Source organism: Aethalodelphis obliquidens, unplaced genomic scaffold (genome assembly GCF_003676395.1).
Source record: "Aethalodelphis obliquidens isolate GAN/ISIS:26980383/991018 unplaced genomic scaffold, ASM367639v1 scaffold2, whole genome shotgun sequence".
NCBI lineage: Eukaryota > Metazoa > Chordata > Mammalia > Artiodactyla > Delphinidae > Aethalodelphis > Aethalodelphis obliquidens.
The window spans coordinates 80,294,897-80,308,166 of record NW_020837946.1 but is presented as its reverse complement, the minus strand read 5'-3'; the positions used below and the strand labels follow the sequence as shown (position 1 = coordinate 80,308,166).

The 13,270-nt window shown below is 42.0% G+C and overlaps 1 protein-coding gene and 1 long non-coding RNA gene across 3 annotated transcripts in view; one reads left to right on the top strand and one right to left on the bottom strand.

The window, feature by feature from the left end:
• Window positions 1-4,508, bottom strand: part of LOC113633412 (uncharacterized) — a 45,557-nt gene extending 41,049 nt beyond the window's left edge. The window contains exon 1 of the long non-coding RNA XR_003438185.1: window positions 4,300-4,508. This is a non-coding gene — a long non-coding RNA (uncharacterized LOC113633412). The remainder of the gene's footprint in view (window positions 1-4,299) is intronic.
• A 189-nt stretch (window positions 4,509-4,697) lies between these two features.
• The window catches only part of LYPD6 (LY6/PLAUR domain containing 6), a 109,395-nt gene continuing 100,822 nt past the window's right edge, over window positions 4,698-13,270 (top strand). The window contains exon 1 of one of the 2 annotated variants that reach the window (XM_027131565.1): window positions 4,698-4,820. The gene's annotated coding sequence lies outside the window, so the exon portion shown is untranslated. The remainder of the gene's footprint in view (window positions 4,821-13,270) is intronic. The other variant, XM_027131546.1, reaches the window with a different exon arrangement.

Here is a 13,270-nt window from a genome sequence, read left to right as displayed (position 1 = left end):
GCATCGGCAGGCGGACTCTCAACCACTGCGCCACCAGGGAAGCCCGAAAACACTCATTTTTGTTACAGTCCTGTAAAATCCCAACTTTATCTTCATTCTTATCTGTTCATTCATTTAACTATTATTTATTGAGTACCCACTCTGTACTGGCATTGTGTAAGCCATTGGTGACATTTCAGTCAATAAGATAGTCATAGTTTCTTCTTTCACAGAGAGTGTTTAGTGGAATTTTCATTAATGATTAATTCATACACTCATTATATTAGGTAAAATGAGGTTTAGCTCTGTGTGACAGGAAACTTGAATTAACAGTGGTTTAAACAATTGCCTCATCTAAATATAGATCATCCAGGGACTTCCCTGGTGGCACAGTGGTTAAGAATCCGCCTGCCAATGCAGGGGACACGGGTTCGAGCCCTGGTCCGGGAAGATCCCACATGCCGTGGAGCAACAAAACCTGTGCGTCACAACTACTGAGCCCGCGCACCTAGAGCCTGTGCTCCACAACAAGAGAAGCCACCATAATGAGAAGCCTGTGCACCGCAATGAAGACCTAATGCAGCCAAAAATAAATAAATTAAATAAATTAATTAAAAAAATAAATATAGATCATCCAGACCTCAAATTGCGGGTCCATCATCATAATAAACCTCAAGCCTTTTTATCTTGCTGCTCTGCCATTCCTAACCAGCATAGGTATTTAGATTTTGAGTCTGTTTTCTTTCATTTAGCATAGTGCATTGGGATATAGAACGTTGTTCGTATCAACAGCCCATTCCTTTTCATTATTGAGCAGTATTCCATTCTATGGAAATACTACATTTTGTTTATCTATTTCCCAGTTGAGGGACTTTGGAGTTGTTTCAAGATTTTAGTGACTAAATTGCTATAAATATTTGTTTAGAGGTTTTTGTGTGAATATAGGCCTATCATTTCACTTTGGTAAATATCTAGGAGTGGAAAATTGGGCCATATGGATAAGTGTATACTGAACTTTGTAATAGCTGTGAAACTATTTTTAGAGTGGCAGTACATTGTGCATTCCCAACAGCAATATACAAGAGTTCCAGTTGCTCTGCATCCTCATCAGAATTTGGTATCATCAGGGTTTTTTTTAACCATTATATTAAGTGTATAGCAGTATCTCATTGTGGTTTTAATTAGCATTTCATTAATGACTAGTGATACCGAGCATCTTCTCCTGTGCTGCTGTCATCTGTATATCTTTTTTGGTAAAATGTATGTTCAAATCTTTTGTCCGTTAAAGAAATTTGATTGGTTGTTTTCTTCTTGTTGAGTTTTGAGAGTTCTTTATATATATTGGCTACAAGTCCTGTGTCAGATATATGATTTGCAAATATTTTCTCTATGTCTTTTCATTCTGCCAACAGTTTTGTTTGCAGAGCCAATGTTTTTAATTTTGATAAAGTCTAATTTATTTATTCTTTTATGGATTGTGCTTTGTATCTTAAAATTGTATATTTATATGTTAAAAGCCAAATTTATAAAAAAACCAAAAGAATAAATTCCTCCTGGCACCAACAGATTATCTACAAATAGTACATTAGCTATGTCTCCTAAATGTGACATCAAACAAGAAGAAATTAGATAATTTATGCTGGAAGAACTAGATTACAGTTATGAAAGATGACATAAGGATCTAACAATATCAATTTTTAAAACACAGAACTAAAGACTTTTAGATTCTGTACCTTTGTAGTATGTAAATACATGAAATAAAATGTTTCATGGGGGCTTCAAACACCCATTCATTTATTAATCCATCTATTTCTTTAAAAATTTTTACTGAGCACCTACAATGAGCCAGACACTGTGTTCTGGATGATGGTACACATATGAATATGAACGGAGATAGAACTTTGGACAAATAAATAAACAGGTTATAACACAATGTGGTAAGAACTATAGTTGGCATTTGTTCAAAGTAAACCATGCTTCTTTTTGCACAGGTGGTGGTTTCATCACACACATCTCAGTTTACAATTATTTTTCCGTGTGACGGGCCTTAATGTTTGTCTCTCTCATGGTCTATTCCAGGAGTATAAATACAATTTATGTTTTCTTCATAGTGGCTGGCACATAATACGAGCTGGATAAACAATTGTTGAATAAATAAAGTGCTTGCTATTGAAGTATAGAGGGGAAGAGTTGCTAACTCTGCTCCTGGGATCGCATTAAAAAAGGTGACTTTTGAAGTGAGTCTTGAAGCAGAGGTAGGAACTTGCTGGTGGGGGTGGGGTGAGGCTGGGGAGGAAGAGAAGGGCAGCAGGGCAGCACTGTACAGTCCTAGCCATGGGCATGTGAAGTCACACAACCCCTGTGGGAAGGACAAAAGGTCCCAGGAGGGTAGAATCATCCTATGTAGGGAAGTGTGGGGAGCAGCAGATGAAGCCGAAATGGAAGGCAGGGGTCAGGATGGGAAGGAAAGGCCTTGTCAACCAGGATAGGTTTGAACTTCATAGCGATGGAGTTGGGGAGACTGAAGGATTTTAAGCTTTTAAGTGACATGAGCAGTAGAGCAGTAAAGACTATGGCTGAAGCCTGGATAAGAGATGATAAGGGTGTGGCAGTGGCAGCAGAGATGTTGAGGAGAGACAGACCTGAAAGCTATTCCAGGAGACCAAATTTATGGTACTTGGTGATTGATAAGATATGAAGGGTAAAGTAGGAGGAGAATTTAAAGTTTTAGCTCTTCTGATGCCTGGAGAGTATCATATGTAGGGAGTTAACATATTATTTTTTTCCTGATTAATAAGTATTACATGTTCTTTAGAAAATATAGGAAAGCATAAAGAAGAAAAAAAAATCAGCTCTTATCTCAGCGCACAGAAATAACCACTGCTGATATTCTGAGTGCCTATCCTATCATTCTTCTAAAATAGATCCTAAGGATTCTATCTCCACAAGAAATCCACGGTCTCGTGAACAACATTAATATATTGAATTTAATTTTGAACCCAAATGTTAAGTTTTGACTATACTGTGAGCTGAGTCAATTTTTTAAAAAAATCAAGTGAATTAGGTACATGGGTGGGAACTTCCAAAGAAAGAATTTCTTCCCTGGAAACTAAATAAGGGGCAGTGATGACACCCAGGACATGCCCTCATTCATACCAGATTCTCAGAGGTGACCTGCCCAGTCACTGAGGGACATTTCCAGGTTCCGTTTCATTAATTCATGTTCAATTCATTCAATGTGCTGATCCCTGCAGGAAGGCAGCTCTGCAGTGATCACCTCCCGTGTCCAAATGTTTGGAGTGCTAATTATTTTTGCCCACTTGAACCTAGAGCTTGTGTGAACCTGTGCACATAAACTAAGTAAGAGAAAAACTTTCTGAGGTCCAGGAGCTGTGAATCAAAAACGCATTATTTGAGGCCCTTCCAGATAGAGGAAATGGGAGGGAAGTTAAAAAAAAAAAAAAAAGAAAAGGATATTTTTATGTTGAGAGGAGCGGGGAGGAGCAGAGTCAGGAAGATTCAGAGGATGTCTGCCTGAAAAGAAGCTCGAACAATAGAAAAGCTAAGGAGGAGAGAAAGGGGGCTCAACGATGGACAAATGTATCCACTGGGGCGGGCCGTCCTAGCGAAGGTAGCCTGCAGGCCAGGTACCAGGCGGAGGTGCTGCAGCTGGGGGCGAGCTCCCGGCTCCCGGACGGAACCCTTCCTCCCGACCTTCCCGGGGACCTTCCCTCGTCACGCCCGCCCCCGCCCCGGTCCTCGCCTGTCCTCAGCGGTGCTCAGAGGGTAGGCGGGTCCGCTTCCACTCTGAGGCTCTGGATTGAAAAGTCCCCGAGAGTCAAGTATGATTTACAACAGGGAAGAGAAAAATCAATACCTGCAGAGAGGTTTGGGGATGGGGGGTGGCGGTTACTTGAGGCAAACGTTTGGCAGAGGGTGGGAGAATTCTGCCTTGGGCTTTTCCCACCAAACCTACAACCCGACTCCCACTTCTTCACGAGGATCTGCCATCACCAACCCCGGCTCTCTCCCCAGCTCCGTCGCCCGCCCCGCGGTGTGCGTCTTCTATTGCAAACGTCAGGTGGTCTAGGTTTGCCCTGGGTAAGGAGCTCGACGTGCTTTTCAGCTGTGGTTCTTAGGTGCCGGGGGTTTCGCACGGCCCTGGGGGTGGCGGGGAGCAGGCTTTGGCTGGGGCCATTTCACACGGCCAGGCTTTCCCTCACTCAGCTACTGGCCAGGGTGAAGCGAGCGGCGCAGGGCGTCTCTCACAGGAATGGGGCAGTGCAACCTGAGCAAACATTGCTAGTTTTGAACGCTCACCGCGAACGGGCTTCAAGGGCAGGTCTCATATCCTCCCGGTTCCGTCCGCGGAACTCGGCAGACTCACTCTGCCGGCCGAAGCGCGGAGCCGGGAACCCCAGCTGCGCCGGCCCAGCAGCTCCGGCCCGCCGGAGTTTGGACACTGGGTGCTCGGGCAGACTCTCCCGGAGTTGGGTCGCGCGCTCCGTACCAATGAGCGTGCCCCGCGGAGGGCTCGGCTCCCCCCCGCGCGCGCTGATTGGTCCCGCGGCCGGCTAGGCCGGGCAGGCCAGTAGCGGCTGCGGGAGGCGGCGAGGGCCCGGCGCGAGTGGGAGTGGCGCGCGCCCCCCGCCGCCCTGTCCCTCCCCGCCGCGTTCCCTCCTTCTTTTCCTCCCTCGCTCGCTCGCTCGCTCCCTCCTCGCACTCCCCGGCTCCGGCCGCGCGCTGGCGGGGCTCCGCATTGCACACTCCGGGGGCGCCGCAGTGTTCGTGGGATGGAGCAGCGGGCTGCCGCTGGCGGCCGGAATCCGCGTGCAGCCCGGGTGAGTAGAGGCGGGCTTCCCGGGAGAGCACAAAAGGAAACGGGGCTCCTGCCAGCGGCCCGAGCTTATGCGGGGCCTGGGCCAACCACGGAGTGGGCTGAGTCCCTGGAACTACCGAGTGCTAGGACAGTCTTTCCCCCCCACAGCCCCTGGCCAGCAGAGCTGGTGTCTTCGCTTCTGCATCCCTCTCCGGTGTTTTGCCCCCGAGTGGGCAGTCCGCACTGCGCGCAGCCTGGGCATGTCCGGAGGGGCGTGTGTGCGTGTGTGTAGTGCTGGTGCTCTGGGGGTGGGATGGAAATGTCAGGAGCTGCCAAGTTCACCGCTGGAGGAATCTTTCCCAAGAGTAATTCACCACCTTCCCAGGGCCAGGCATGCGTCCACCAGGAACTCCAGCCGGAGGGAGAACCGGGGAGGCGGAGTGGCAGCGCCCCACATGTTGCTGCGGGGCGGGCGGGGGGTGGCGGTGGGCGGCGGCCATGGCCCGGCTGCGCCCACCCAGAACCAATGCGGTGGGGCGGTGAGCTGGGGGTCTTCCAGCCGTCGCGCTAACGGGCAAGGCCCTCCGACTGCCCACTATGGGGGTTCGGCGAGGTGGCGTCCACCCACTGAGCCAGAGCTTCGCCTGGGCTTGACTTGGCGACCCGCTTTTCTCTCCATTAAAAGCAGTTCCATTGATTACATTTGGCTAAACATTCTATTTTAGCCTAAAGCTCTCTATCGGTCGGTCTATCTGACTCGCTCTGACCTCCGCCGCGATCTCACCAGCTCCACTCCCCCAACCCCTGCCTCGACCCTATTCCTCACAGTGAGGTTCAAAACTTGATGTTTGAGCATGATTGTATCCGGCGTGGTCCCTGGCATCTCAGATGTCACAATCATTTGCCGTTTCCTAGGGGAGTCCAAGGACTTGTTGTTATTTGGGGGGTGGGGGTGGGGCGGGACATTGAGGAGGGAGAAACTCTTTGGTAGGGAGCTAGTTGGTAGAATAGCGTTGACCTCCCAGAGCCATATGACAAAAAAGAATGTTAAGCTTCTCCCTCTGGTAACTCACCCAAGGTGTGACCTCCAAAATTCAGTTTTCTTTGTGGGAGGCTAGGGAGTTTAGATTCTCCAGGGGAAAGGTTATTTCTTGTTAAATTGACTTACAGTGACATATGCTCTGTTCTGCTCTTCACTGGCCAGCCATTGCAGATGCCTTGATATTATTAGGGCAATTCCCTTAAAGCCATTACGTTTTCTTACTCGAAGTAGCTCTTTGAAATTTTAGATCTGCACCCTATTTCTCTAGAAGACGTTAATGGTTACTGTATATGTGCTCATGTGTACCAAGTTTGCAAAAGATATTTGTGCAATCGTCCATGAAATGGCTTAATACACATTTATGGTAAACCCATTTAAATGTAAAACATCTATCTGCTTTCAATTTTACTTTCCTCCTTGACCAAAGGCACCAGACTGAAACAGGACTTAAAAGAGGCTTCCTTGTTTAAAAAGAGGTTTTACAGAACTCTAGTCCTGAGAGCAAACAGTACGCTTTTGAGCTTGTAGGCACACAAAGGCTGTTAAAAACTGTGAATTAGTTTTTTGGGGTTAAAAATATCAGAAATGCTTCCAGACCAAAAAGGGTAGCTACAATGCATAGGTCTACATTTTGAAGCTGTTGACAGTCTTTATAAGATGAATGTTTATAGCACAGAATGCATAAACGGGACTGATTATAGCAAATAATGCCAAGTAAAAAACCATACTTTGCATCATATGTACAGTTTACATGGCACACTGGAATCTACTATTAAGGTATCTGTGAGGAAGTCACCCTGATTTTACAGGTGGAACAGCTGAGGCTCTCAGAAGTTGAGTGACTTTTCCAAGGTGAATAGCAGAGTTCAAGTCAAGTTTTTTTCCCAAGTTCTTCCCTCCCTTGCTCCCTCCCTCCCTTTCTTCATGCTGGGCTTCCTTCTTTCCTAGTTCTAATTTCTGTACCTCTTTTTACTATTCAGCGCATAGCTTCCGGACCATTTTGTACCATTCCCAAAAGGCTTTGCTCTCTGCAAAGTACCACATAGCTCCCTGTAAGGTGAGGGCTGATGAACATTTAAGGAGAAAGCTAATAATGGATTTTAAGGAACTATCCTTTTCCAAGGGGCATATTATTTTTATTAATGGGTTGTTAAATATACAAGTAATCAAAACCCTAAAGAATGATGGCCTTATGGTAGTGCTTCAGAAAAATCAAGTGACTAATAGTGGCATAGATGTTTGAGAAATACGTAAGTCTCCCACTCTATCAGCAGAAACTCCTCATAAGTTCAATAGACAATTACAGTGAAGCCCTAATAAATGATTATTTCATTAGTGTCATTTTAATTTTAAAAAGAGTTGACAAAACAGATTACTTAAATAAACCCAGAGCCACTCTGGAAAAAAAAAAAAAACCCTCACTCATCAAAAGTCCTGAAATCCTCGCTAACTAGTTTACAAATGCAACAGAAAACATTGATTAAAGAGAAATCATGTTTTCACTTGCATAGCTAGCAATAAGGGGCTTACAGCTATCTGCCTATCTGATTATTTATTAAAAACCCATCACTTACACATCTTTTCTTGGAAAACTATTGCTCATGATCTTTATTTATGACACATTGCATAATATTTTTTAAGATGAGTAGAATTAATTTTGTTTGGATTAATGTAGGTAGAAATATTTGAAGGGTCAGTTTATTAAATTAAGCCCCTGAAGAGTGACAGATCCCAAGCACACTGAAAATGAGATGGTCAAAAATGAATGTGGAAAAATTCTTGCAGTGGAGTCCCAAAATAATAATGAAAGACTCTTACATACTGTGAAAGGAGAATTGTGGAAATACTTGGCTTACATTGTACCAAACAGATACTCAGAGATAAAAAGAGAACACAGTATAAATGAATTCTTTGCTTCTGCTTTTGCTGAGTAACATTCTTATACCCAGGCTTTCTCAGGCAATAAACACACTGGAGGTAATAGATCAAGAGATGGCAAGTGCTCAGGATATTCCAGACCCAATCAACAGACTAGGTACTAAATCACCAAGATGGCCATCACTCAAGTGTGTTGAACCTTAGTGTGTAAATGACAGCTCTCTGGGGCATTGGCTGGCGGCCTCGCGGGGCTTTTGTCAGGGGAGGAGTTTCAGGGGGGACCCTGCAGCCATCAGGCCAGATCCATGTCCCTATAGATCAGTATTCAAAGTGAACACAGATTACAGTTAGTACAACTTATTTTGGAGAAAGGGGGAATAATGTATTAGAGTTTAAGGAGGAAATATATTTGTGGCTAAAGTGTTGCCCAAAATATGATATTTTTAAACTTTCAGAAAGCCTGACTGGATTTCAAATCCTGGTTCCTCCCTATTCATGAATTTTTTTTTTGGCCAAGAAACAAGAAACAGAGAGTGGAGATAGACACTTCTCTGAGTGGACAAATAAGCTCTTCCAGGAACTAGTTTGGGGATGGTTTTATTTAAACTTTTATAAATGTCTGTAGATGGTATGTAGTTCTTATGGGTAAGTGAAAACTACACTGATAAAGTTGAATCATAGGAATAACTAAAAAGACAGCCTAAATAGGAAGAAAAATAATAGAAGATTAAAGTCAAAATGGAGAATTGAAGATAAGTGTATTTGGGAAAAGCAATTTGGGAAATGCAAAAGTGTATTTGGGAAAAAAGTGTAATTGGGAAAAGTGTATTTGGGAAAAGCACATTTATAGGAGATGGTTTTGGATTCCATTCCCATCAGAGGTCAGTATAGCTGGATAATATTCTCTCAGCTTTCTTAAAAAAAAAAAGTGTGTCCACCAAGTTAAAGTTAATGTTAAGAAAAGGATATAAAATTCTATATTAGTGTGATACCATTAAAAGTGTGTAGTTGAGTTAGTTTGTATAAATCTTTCCATATCTGTTTATCTATCTATTATAGAAGGAAATGCATCAATACATTAATAGTGACTATCTCTGGGTATTATGGGATTGCAAATGTTTTTATTATCTTCCTTTACTTCAGTATTTTCCAAATTTTCTTCAATGAACATGTATTGCTCTTAGAAGAAAAAGTATTATGGAAATAATGTATAGTGTTGTAACCTCAGATTTCAAATAGTCTTACTATAACAAAGGCTCATTTGATTATCATTTCTATGTCTTCTGTAAATCTGCATTTGAAAAATTTGCCTGTTTTTTCCCCCTGAATTCCCTATATATGAAAGGCAGCATGTTTAAATAATTTTTTTTTTGTATTTGATACTAAGGAAAAGTGTGGCTGAATATGAGCACTGTGCTTTCCTTAGACAGTGAGAACTGGGAAATCAAAAGTCGTTCTGTTTTTGCTATAACTATCAGGATATGAAGAACCAAGTTAATGGAAGCTGGTATGTCTTGTAACAACTCCATAGACAAAGGATCCCATAAGGGATGTGCCCAGTTTCCAGAGCCATGGCCCTCAGAGAAGCCCCAAGTATGATGTCCCCATCAGATAATTTTAGTTTTCTCTCAGTCTACCAATTAGGGGTAGGGGTCATAGTTATAACTAGTGGCTAGCTACCATAACTAGTAGCCTAATTGACATTTTTACCCTTATGAGGTTGCTGCAAAGGAAGAGCTATACAGATACTGGAAGTCAAATTCTCATGCACACAGTTACAAATACAGTGAACTTGGATTATTTTTCCTGAAAATATAGAACTAGAACACATCTGTTGATATTTGAAAGCAAGGGGGTTCAGACAGGAAGTAATAAGCTCAAAGACTGTAATACCCTTATCTCCTGTCATGCATCCCACTTGCCCATCCTTACTCTCTCTTTTGCCAAGAGGAGCTGCAGGCTAAAATTAAAAATAGATTCCAAAAAACATTCAGGTGTATGCATGAATGATTACCACATCATGGATTGTTAGGCAAAACAGAAGTACTGGGCGTGAAATCTTCATCTTTTTGTAGAAGCCATAGGTATAAGAATTCTTAAAGCCAAGATTGTCCTACCTCTGACATTTTTTAAAAAAAATCATGATTGTTACTTGAGTTATCAAAACAAGTATCTCTAAGCATTCTAAATGATTACATAACAATACAGTTAATGTGTTTGGGTGGTAGGATTTTGGATAAACATTTTCAAAAATATATTTCTTAATATTTTATGCCCTAAAACGCAGGATAAGTAAAGATTGCATTATTCTCATCCCATTTTCCCCCCTTTTCAAGAAGTACCCCCTTCCTTCAAATCAAGAAGTATCAGATTTGCAGTATATAAACTAGCAAATGTACACATTATTTGTTTCCATCAAGACATCTAGAAATACTAGTTTCTTTATACCATTAAAGCAATTTAGATAATATATACACTTACTTGCACTTATAGTAATAGCATTTATTACTCTGCTTTTTATATGTATGGCTTTTCATCTGCAGGACTCTACCTGCTTATGAGGGATTCTGCGAATCTTCCATTGGCAGAGAGGGCAGTGTAGAGCAATGTTAGAGGCCTGGAATTTCCCATGTTGTAATTCTGGCCCTGCCAGTTGCCAACGCTGTGACCTTAGGCAAGTTATTTAGTTTCCTCCAGTTTAACTGGTGACCATTAACTAGCTGACTGACCTTTAGCAAGTTAGGCACCCAGTGTCTGGGCTTCATCTGCTTCAACTATAAAATCAAGGGGTTGCACTAATTAAACTTTAAATTCCTAGGTGAGGAGGAACCAACCTATATTTTTTGACATTTAAAACTACCCAGTAATGCTGATCTAATAAAATGGTTTTGAGCAACTAGAAGTGTGGCGTAATGTTGGTATTTAGAACAAACTAAGTTAAGAAGACAGAGTTCTTGGAGATCTATGATAAAAAATTTAAAGTATCTAGCATATCTCCCTGGAATTTGTTCTTTTCTTGCTATGTAGATCTTGCCTGTTCTTTCGACTTGATTATCCATGCGGAATACATTTAATTTCTTAGAACTTTTTATCTTAAAGATAAAAAAGTTGACTTTCAAGTGTTCTAAAAATGTTAACTCTTAAAAATACTGACTTTAATAGAAGTAATATTCTGAATTTATGTAAGATCTTTCTGTACAAGATCAAAGGAATGGTATTAAGAAGTACATGGTTTTTCTTTTATGTATAACTTCATAGAAGGATTTCCCTTTATGGAATTTTTAAAATTCATATTCCCAGTCACCCAACCGAATGAATGCACAGAAACTTTTGTAGCAATTCTGACTTGTTCTTGGTCAGTGTGTCCTTAGTCAGGAGTGTCCTTTTATCCAGTATTTCCCAACTGACAATTCTTTTTAAACCTTCAAGGCCTAGTTCAAATGCAGTCTCCCCAAAGAAGCGTTTTCTCCTCATTTACATCAGTGTACATTTTCCTCTTTTACGTATACCTGTATTTTGTACTAACTTACTGTTTTTTACATTCTAGCTTATTTACATCATGTCTTATTTCTCTTGAATGCTGGCATGAGTATATTGTCTTGCACAGAGTAAGCCTTCAAAGAATATGTTGAATAGACTTACTACTTTCATAGAGAAAAAGCTGTAAGGGTTGGGGGTGGGCTGGGGGGTAGGGGAGGGGAGGGGGATCTCAGAAGATTGATTTAGATGGAAGGGATAGGTTTGGGTTTTGTAGTTTATGACAATTGCCACCTAAGTTTAGTCTCTGGATGTCCACCAGGAACAAATAAATATCACAAGCTGTGACTGTTCTCCTCAGAGACACTTCGCTGCTTTTGTTTCCTAGTAGTACCCTCTAGGTATTGAGGGTCTTTACTGAATAGACTCTAAGCCATCAATCACCATGACCTAGGACTTGGGCAAGTTAGATGTGCCGTCTTCCCACCTGGAAATGAAAAGCTGGCTGTTGCACACTTTCATACTAAGCTGTACTGTGCTTTTTAGAAGTATATAGATAATTTCTGCTAAACCAAAAACAACAGAAAGGTTCAAGGAAGAAAATAATCATTTCTCTTCCCATCACCCAGATTTAATTATTCGTATGTAATTTCTTACTACCTTAGTTGCATTCTTTTTCTCTAGGTTACATGGTGGCTACCTAGCTATATGTATATAGCATATGTTCAATGTGTTTGATCTTTATCCTTAATAGCATAAAATAGAAGACAATATATCAAACTTGCCGTGTATAGGTAAAGATATACAAAGTCCTTCTTGGCTGTGGAAAACTCTTTGCATGAGTTTTCAATACACAGTTCGGGCTGATGCTTTTTAAACAGAGAGCTAGACAAGGCTAGATCTGTTTAGTCTCTAATAGCCAGGATTCTTCTTCCTGTTCCATTGTCATAGGTTGGAATCACAGCCAGCTGACTTAAAATGTTGTTTTGGGGGCGCAAGGTGAGATGTGGCTGGATCAGCATCAACTCCACCCAGTTCTGAGAAATAACTCAGAGTTCATTTTCTGCTGTTACCCATAGTGTTATTCTTTGGGAGAGCCAAACCAGGCAAGTAAAAATCAACAGGATGCAAGAGATATTTTTCCCATCAAAGCTATTTGGAGGCTCAACTTTCTCAATGAAAGGCAATACATATCATATAATGGAATAGCAATTTAAAGAGAGGTACTGTTTGTAATGGTACTTTCTTCTCAGCTTGGGAACTATGTCAGAGAGACCTTTGCTAGAAGGGGTAATTTTCAGCTAGGCCAAGCAAATTCAAGAAATGTTGAATGCTGTAGCACCTCGAAGACATTTCAGGCAAGTGGGTAAACTCATTTCCTACAGTTTCTGGGAGGTTTTGACCTTGCAGGAGGGTTTCAGATCTCTCCTGGAACAGTGTCCTGAATAAGGTTGAACATGGGAAATGGAAAGAAGAAAAAGAGTACAGAAAAGAAGGATCTGGAGGACTTACAATAAGGAAAGGATCACCTGCTTTATAACTGATTGAAGAAAACTTTCCAGTCCTATCTGATTCCGCTCTTAATCTGGGGAAGCCCTAAAATATACAGAAATAAATTTGAGGAGAGCCACAAAGCTCTATCTGCCTTAAGTTATCAGCTGTGTTCCTGCTGCAGCCTCCATTAGGGCCACTCGGGTGCTGAGTCATAGTCTCAACTGTAGAGTCTAAAAGATTACTGTTAAAAGGCTTTCCTCAGGGGAAGCACGTGCTGGCTGATGAATGGATCCAAGCTGGTTAACAACTGCGTATTGGTCACGTAGGCAAGTAAAAGTTGAGGGAATCTAAGTCTCCAAGGGGACCGAGACAGAGACACAGAAGAGGCAACGATTTTGTGGTGAGGTATGGGTAGAAACGAAAGATGTTGGGATCTTTGCTTATTTCCCACTTTTAATCTAAACTCTCATCAGGCTATTTGCTGAATTATCAACCACCAATTCCTTACCGGATTTTGGCCAAGCCAGTTAACTTCTTTGAACGTCTGTTTCCTCATTTGTAAAATGACTGTACACGATCAG